This window comes from Equus quagga, chromosome 5 (genome assembly GCF_021613505.1).
Source record: "Equus quagga isolate Etosha38 chromosome 5, UCLA_HA_Equagga_1.0, whole genome shotgun sequence".
NCBI classification, from domain to species: domain Eukaryota; kingdom Metazoa; phylum Chordata; class Mammalia; order Perissodactyla; family Equidae; genus Equus; species Equus quagga.
Window position 1 is genome coordinate 36,204,965 of NC_060271.1, and position 5,936 is coordinate 36,210,900.

At 57.4% G+C, this 5,936-nt stretch overlaps 1 protein-coding gene across 7 annotated transcripts in view; it reads right to left on the reverse strand.

Moving 5' to 3' along the window:
* The window catches only part of ARHGEF10L (Rho guanine nucleotide exchange factor 10 like), a 152,675-nt gene extending 146,963 nt beyond the window's left edge, over positions 1-5,712 (reverse strand). For all 7 annotated transcript variants that reach the window (XM_046660364.1, XM_046660363.1, XM_046660362.1 and 4 more), the window contains exon 1: positions 5,564-5,712. The gene's annotated coding sequence lies outside the window, so the exon portion shown is untranslated. The remainder of the gene's footprint in view (positions 1-5,563) is intronic.
* Between the last annotated feature and the right edge of the window lie 224 nt (positions 5,713-5,936).

Sequence of the window (5,936 nt, forward strand, 5' to 3'; positions counted from 1 at the left end):
GATGGACAGATGGATGGATCATAGATGGATGATGGACGGATGATGGACACATGGAGGGATGGATGCATGAATGATGGATGGATGAATACAACGGAAAAACAAGAGGAAAAGAACTAGAGGACCTTACCCACTCCCAGTCGCCCACCCCCTCAGCGAAGCAGGAGGAAGCTGGATGCAGTTTCTCTGCTAATTGGAAAATCCCTGGCCAGGATTCCAGGAAATCAGAGAAGAATATGCTGACTTTTGGGAGATGGAAAAAAAGAGCACCATGTGGGTGATGAACTTTGAGATAACGTAATAAAAGCAGCAGCGGCGTAGTCTTATCAAGCACACACCCCTTCCCAGAAACCACCACTTTGCAGGGAATTTCGTCTGCTCAATCCCAAACCACATGTCTCTGAATCAGGGGCAGCCACACAATGTGCCCAGTGTAGAAGCCCCTGCCCTGTGGCTCCAGGATTGGGCTAGGAGTAGAGCTGTGCCGGGCCCTGGGGTTTGGTGGGAGCCAAGCCCGACCCATTCTCTGGGTGCTATCTCAGGTTCTGGAGCACCCACCAGGAGCCTTCGGCTTTAGGGGACTTGTGCTCCAGTTAATCTAAGAGATCTCACGCTGACCCACAAACCCTCATACCTCGTGAATCCTGATCAGCCAGATTTAGGGGAGGCATTGGTGTGAAGCAGGCTCCCCTACTCCCCAGTATTCCCTTGCCAGAGCCTAGGGCTTCCAGTGTCCTGCGGGGAAAGCAAGGCTCCGAGCTGCAGAAACCCAGCAGCACCAGGAGAGCAGGCGTTGATATGGCCCAGCTTTGTAGTTTCCAGGGCAACTTTAAGAAAGAGGAAAGACTGGAAAGCCCCCCGTCCTCCCTTCCACACCTGGGGACACCGCTCGTCCGTGTGGAACGTGGCACTGAGGTCCCCGTCCGCCCAGGGAGGCATCCTGTCATGCTGCAGACTTAGCTGTTTGCCGGAAACGGGGATTTGGGGTGGCACTGGTACAGGGACATGCCCTTGCTTTCACTGAACACCTACTATGTGCCAGGCCCAGGGCTGTGCCTGGGATAACGCATAACCCTCCTAACACCTCAGCGAGTTGGTACTGTTACTTTCCTTTTCAGATGCTTAAACTAAGACCGAGTGACCTGCCCAGGTTCACCATCCGACAGAGCTGGGATTGGAACCCGAAGTCCCTCCTTTTTCCACTAACAACAAGGTGGAAGGGACCTCAGCTCTCCCCACAGCTGGGCAAACGTTGGCGTCTTGGGTTTAATCCAAAATCGGCCAGACAGAACACGAGAGGGAGTTTTGGAGATCGCTCCCGTCTTGGCCAGTCCCCGTGTGTCAGGAGCAAACTCAGGCCTCCCCCACATTCCTGCGCTCCCCCTGCTTTGCAGCCGTGTGGGGAGGAGGCAGAGCTGGCAGGGAGCCCACCCACGTGAGCAACTGGGAGACTTTCAGAGCTGGAAGGGCCCCAAGGAATGACCCAAGCCAACCCCCTCCGTTCACAGAGGGGGAAACTGAGGCCTGGAGAGGGCAAGGGATTTGCTCAAGGTCGCACAGGGAGTGAAGAACAAAATGGGAGCAGAGGCAGCCTCCTGGCTCCCGGCCCGGGTCCCCTCCCCACCCCAGCCCGTCTCAAACAAGCCATGACGCTGGAACCCTTTAGATCAGATAGAACGAACGGGTATCAGATTTCTTCCTGACGCTCAGAAGGAGAACCGGGGAAAGGGTGAGATGAGGAGGCAGGAGGTGGGCAGGTGCCCCCTAACCCCGCTGCCTGGCTCCGTCTGCCAGGGCATCTCTGTGCAGAGGCTGAGCCCGGCTTGGCTGGCCAGGAGGAGGGGTCAGGGTTACCTGCAGAGCAGGTCCCAGCGTGGCCAGGAGATCTCCCTATCTTCCTGGTCCCCTTGGAACAAGGGCTGCCTCTGTCCCTGGGACAAGAAAGGATGGGGGAGGGATCCCCTCTCCTTCTGCTGAAGGGCGAAGTGGGAGGAGTCGTGAGCAGGGAAGCCAAGGACTCACTTGGTGGCAGCGCCACCCCACCTGCCCTGCCCCGCCTGCTAAGCTCCTGGGGACCTGCTCCCTGACCACCTTGAATCTGCTTACTGCTCCGGTCCTGGGGACCCTGGGGAGCCCCATCCCCAAGGAGCTGTCTTTCATCATGGTGGGGGGTGCTCATTTCTGGGAACACGCAGACCAGGTTCACATCCCTGCTTCCCCACCTACTGGCCCTGTGACCTCAAGCGGGCGAGTCACTTCCCCTCCCTTTGTCTCAGCTTCCCTGCTCTAGAGCCCAGCTTGTGTTCCTGCAGCCCGAGGGCGTTGTGGGATTAAATGCCAGGCTATCCCCGGCACAGAGGGGACTGGAGAAGCTGCTGGGCAATTGCCTCTCTTCATACTACTTCTCTGCGTGCATACTGTGTCAAGGTTTTAAAGGCATTTCCAGCCACGACTGTAATACATAGCCCTCGGTGAGAACACAGAGAAGAAACCATCAGCCCCTGCACCCAGATGGGGTGATGCAAGCCCTGGGAGGCTGAGTGGCTTGCCCAAGGTCCTGTAGTATTTAGAGACAGAACAAGATCAGAACCTATGGTTCACAAGTCCCACGGAAGCCCAGCCCAGCCCAGCCCAGCCCAGCCCAGAGGCACCAAGTGGGAAGAGCTTGAAATCCAGAGTCAACAGGGCAGGACCCGGTCTTGCCTGTGACATGAACTCAGCATGCAACCTTGGATGGTGACTCTGGGAGATGTGAGCTTTCAGACTGAGGATTTCAGTGCCATTGGCTGGCTGTGTGACTCTGGGCGAGTGACTTCACCTCTCTGAGCCTCAGTTTCCTCATCTGTGAAATGGGGGTTGTCAGGAGGACTAAAGGATCCATGGCATGCAGGGTGGCTGGCACAGAGCTTAGCATGCAGTGAGTGCCCCATAAATGGAAATGTAGGAATGGTGGCTATACCAGTAGTCAATATCGCTGTTAGTATCGTTATTATTACTAGGAGGAGAGGACAGAAGGGAATCACCCTGAGAGCCTCTTGCCCACACGACTGTCCTGGAGAGGAAGCCTTGAAACGAGACACCAGGGACTCGTCTCACCTTCTAGGTGGCAGGGATGTGAATGGGGCCAGACCAGAAGCCCCCCTGAGGACCCCAATCCCACTATCCGAGGAGACCCAGCTGGAAGTACTGGGGGCATTACTCCCAGAGGAGTTCAGCCTTCACAGGGACAGAAGAGAGGTGGTGGCCCCCCGCCGATCCTCAGGAGACCCTAACTCATGGGCCGAAAGCTGGGGAAGCAGCCACTTCTGTTCCAGATGAACCAGGATCCTCTGGAGGAAAGGCCCCTGAGAGAGAGGCTGGCCTGGCGTGCAGCACACTCTGTTAGGAGCCAGGAGGGAGGGCCTGACTCTCTGCCATCTCTTAGCTGTGTGGCCCCAGGCAGGTCACCTCACCTCTCTGAGCCTCATCCCTCCTCTCTGGGGACCATCATTATGGGGATCACAATTCGTGCCCTTCCCGCTCCCCAGGCTAGTGCGAGATCCATCAGGACAATCGACGTGGACTTGCTTTGTAAACTGTCAAGCACCTTAGGATGAGGCACTGCCCTTGTTCATCACCAAAGGACCCTTTGTTGGGGCCGGCCCCGGGGCCGAGTGGTTAAGTTCACGTGCTCTGCTTCGGCGGCCCAGGGTTTCGCCGGTTCGGATCCTGGGCGTAGACATGGCACCGCTCATCAGGCCATGCTGAGGTGGCGTCCCACATGCCACAACTGGTAGGACCCACAACTGAAAATACACAACTGTGTACTGGGGGGCTTTGGGATAAAAAGGAAAAAATTTTTAAATCTTGGAAAAAAAAGAAGGTTTTAAAACAAAATAAAGGACCCTTCATAGACGGACAAAGCAAGGTGCGGCACAGCAGAGGCCACTCCAGAAGGTGATAATGGAAAGAAGCAAACAGACTCAGGCCCCAGGCCCCTCCTGCTCGCTTTGCCGTGCCCACCCAACCTCCTGCCTCCCAGCCGGCTGGACTCCATGGAAACCCCTGACAGCGGTGTCTGGGGTTGAAATCCTGGGACAGCTGCTTTTAACCCTCCTTCAGTCGCTCAACAGAGACCACCCTGGAAGTCATTACCCGTTTGTCCTGGACTCTGCAGCTGGGGGGCTGCATGAGGCAGAGGGTGATCTGACACAGAGCTGAAGCAGGTTAAGGGAGAAAAGCATCAACAGTGACATTTGTGGCCCCAGGACCCTGGGAGGCCAGCCAGAGGGACACACAGCCATATAAATGTCTCCCTTACAACCTCAGCCTCGCTGGGCCCAGGCAGACCCCGACCCCGCAGCCCCATTCTCACAGGGCAGCAGAAAAGCCAAGGAGCAAAAAGCTCGGTCAGCTCTAGAACCACACTTGTCTGGCTTCAAATCTCAATTCCCCTTTTTCAAGCTGTGAAATCTTGAGTTAGTTACTTACCCTCTCTGGGCCTGTTTCCTCAGCTATAAACAGGAATGATAATAATAATACTTACCTCATAGGGGTGTTGGGAGGATTCAATGAGTTAATACATGTAACATGCTTCGTTTGCAAAGTGTCTGGCACAAAGTGGGCACCAAACAAGATTTCTATCATCATTCACCAGACATCAGCCACACAGATGAAAGAGGCTGCCCCCCTCCCAAAGCCGTGGGCGCTCCATCACCGGAGATATTCAAGCTGTGGCTAAACAGCCACCTGTCAGGGATTCACAGCCCGGGCTGCCTGAGTGACCTTTAAAATGCTTCCAACAGCGAGCCCATAACGTCACGCCTGTAAAATTGTGCACGTGGCACTCCTCCCTCCAGCTGGGCAGGGATGGCAAGAGATGGGAGTGGGCTATGGGGATGGGAGAAGGCTATGGGATGGGAGAGGGCTGTCGGGATGGGAGACAGCTATGGGGATGGGAGGGGGCTGTCGGGATGAGAGGGGACTGTTGGGATGGGAGGTGGCTGTCGGGATGGCGGGGAGCAGGGTGGCGCAGAAGCAGAGGAGCAGACGCTGAGGAGCATGGAGGGAGCCCTGGGCAGGACTCGGCAACCTGTTCTGGCTTCCAGCTCCCGCTCTGCCACCAATTCCCCGTGTGACCTTGAGTGCCTCCCTGTCCTCTGAGCCTCAGTTTTCCCAGCTATAAAACGATGCCATTGAACTAGGTGTCCTTTGAGGCCATCTGAAGCTGCAACCATCAAACCCTGTGACCCTAGGAAGGGAGTGGGGCAAGTTCCCACCGCACGCACACCCCCACAAGGCTCCCTCTGCCTTCCTCGCCCCACATGCCCTGACCTGCCCCACAAGGGGGCCACGAGGCTCAGGGTCTCCCCCACTGAAGCTCCCAGCAGAGCTCTCCTCCTGGAGCCCAGCACCAGGCATCCCCAAGCCCCACTGTCCCCTGGGAGGGAGCAGGGTGTCCGTCCCTGGGCCTGGAGCCCAAGGGTGTCAATGATGGTGAGACCCCCCCCCCAACCCCCAATGACCTCCAAAGGATCCTCCTGCGACTCCGCGAGGGAGAGAGATGCTTAAAAACCCAAACACTGACCTGGATTCCGTGCAGTCCAATTCTGCCCTCGGGGAGAGGAGCACAGAGACGGGGGCAGGCCCCACCGGCAGGGAAGGGTTCCGTCTGTCGCAGCAGCTGGCAGGGCGGGCAGGAGCCCAGGAGTCGAGTCCACCAGCTCCGCGTGCTGGGCGTACAAGGGCCCCAGTGCGTGAGTCACTCACCTGACAGACCTGCCAGGCAGCAGGACAGGAGGCGGCCCCGGCCGCCCACAGGAAGGCTAGACTGAGTCAGGGCTGGGCCGGGCTGGGCCATCCATCAGCCAGGCCTGGGAGGACCAGGAAGTTGCCGAGGGGGAGGAAGGGAGGAGGAGCGCCAACAAAAGTGGGGGCCTCTAAGAGGGGAGCCGAGCGGA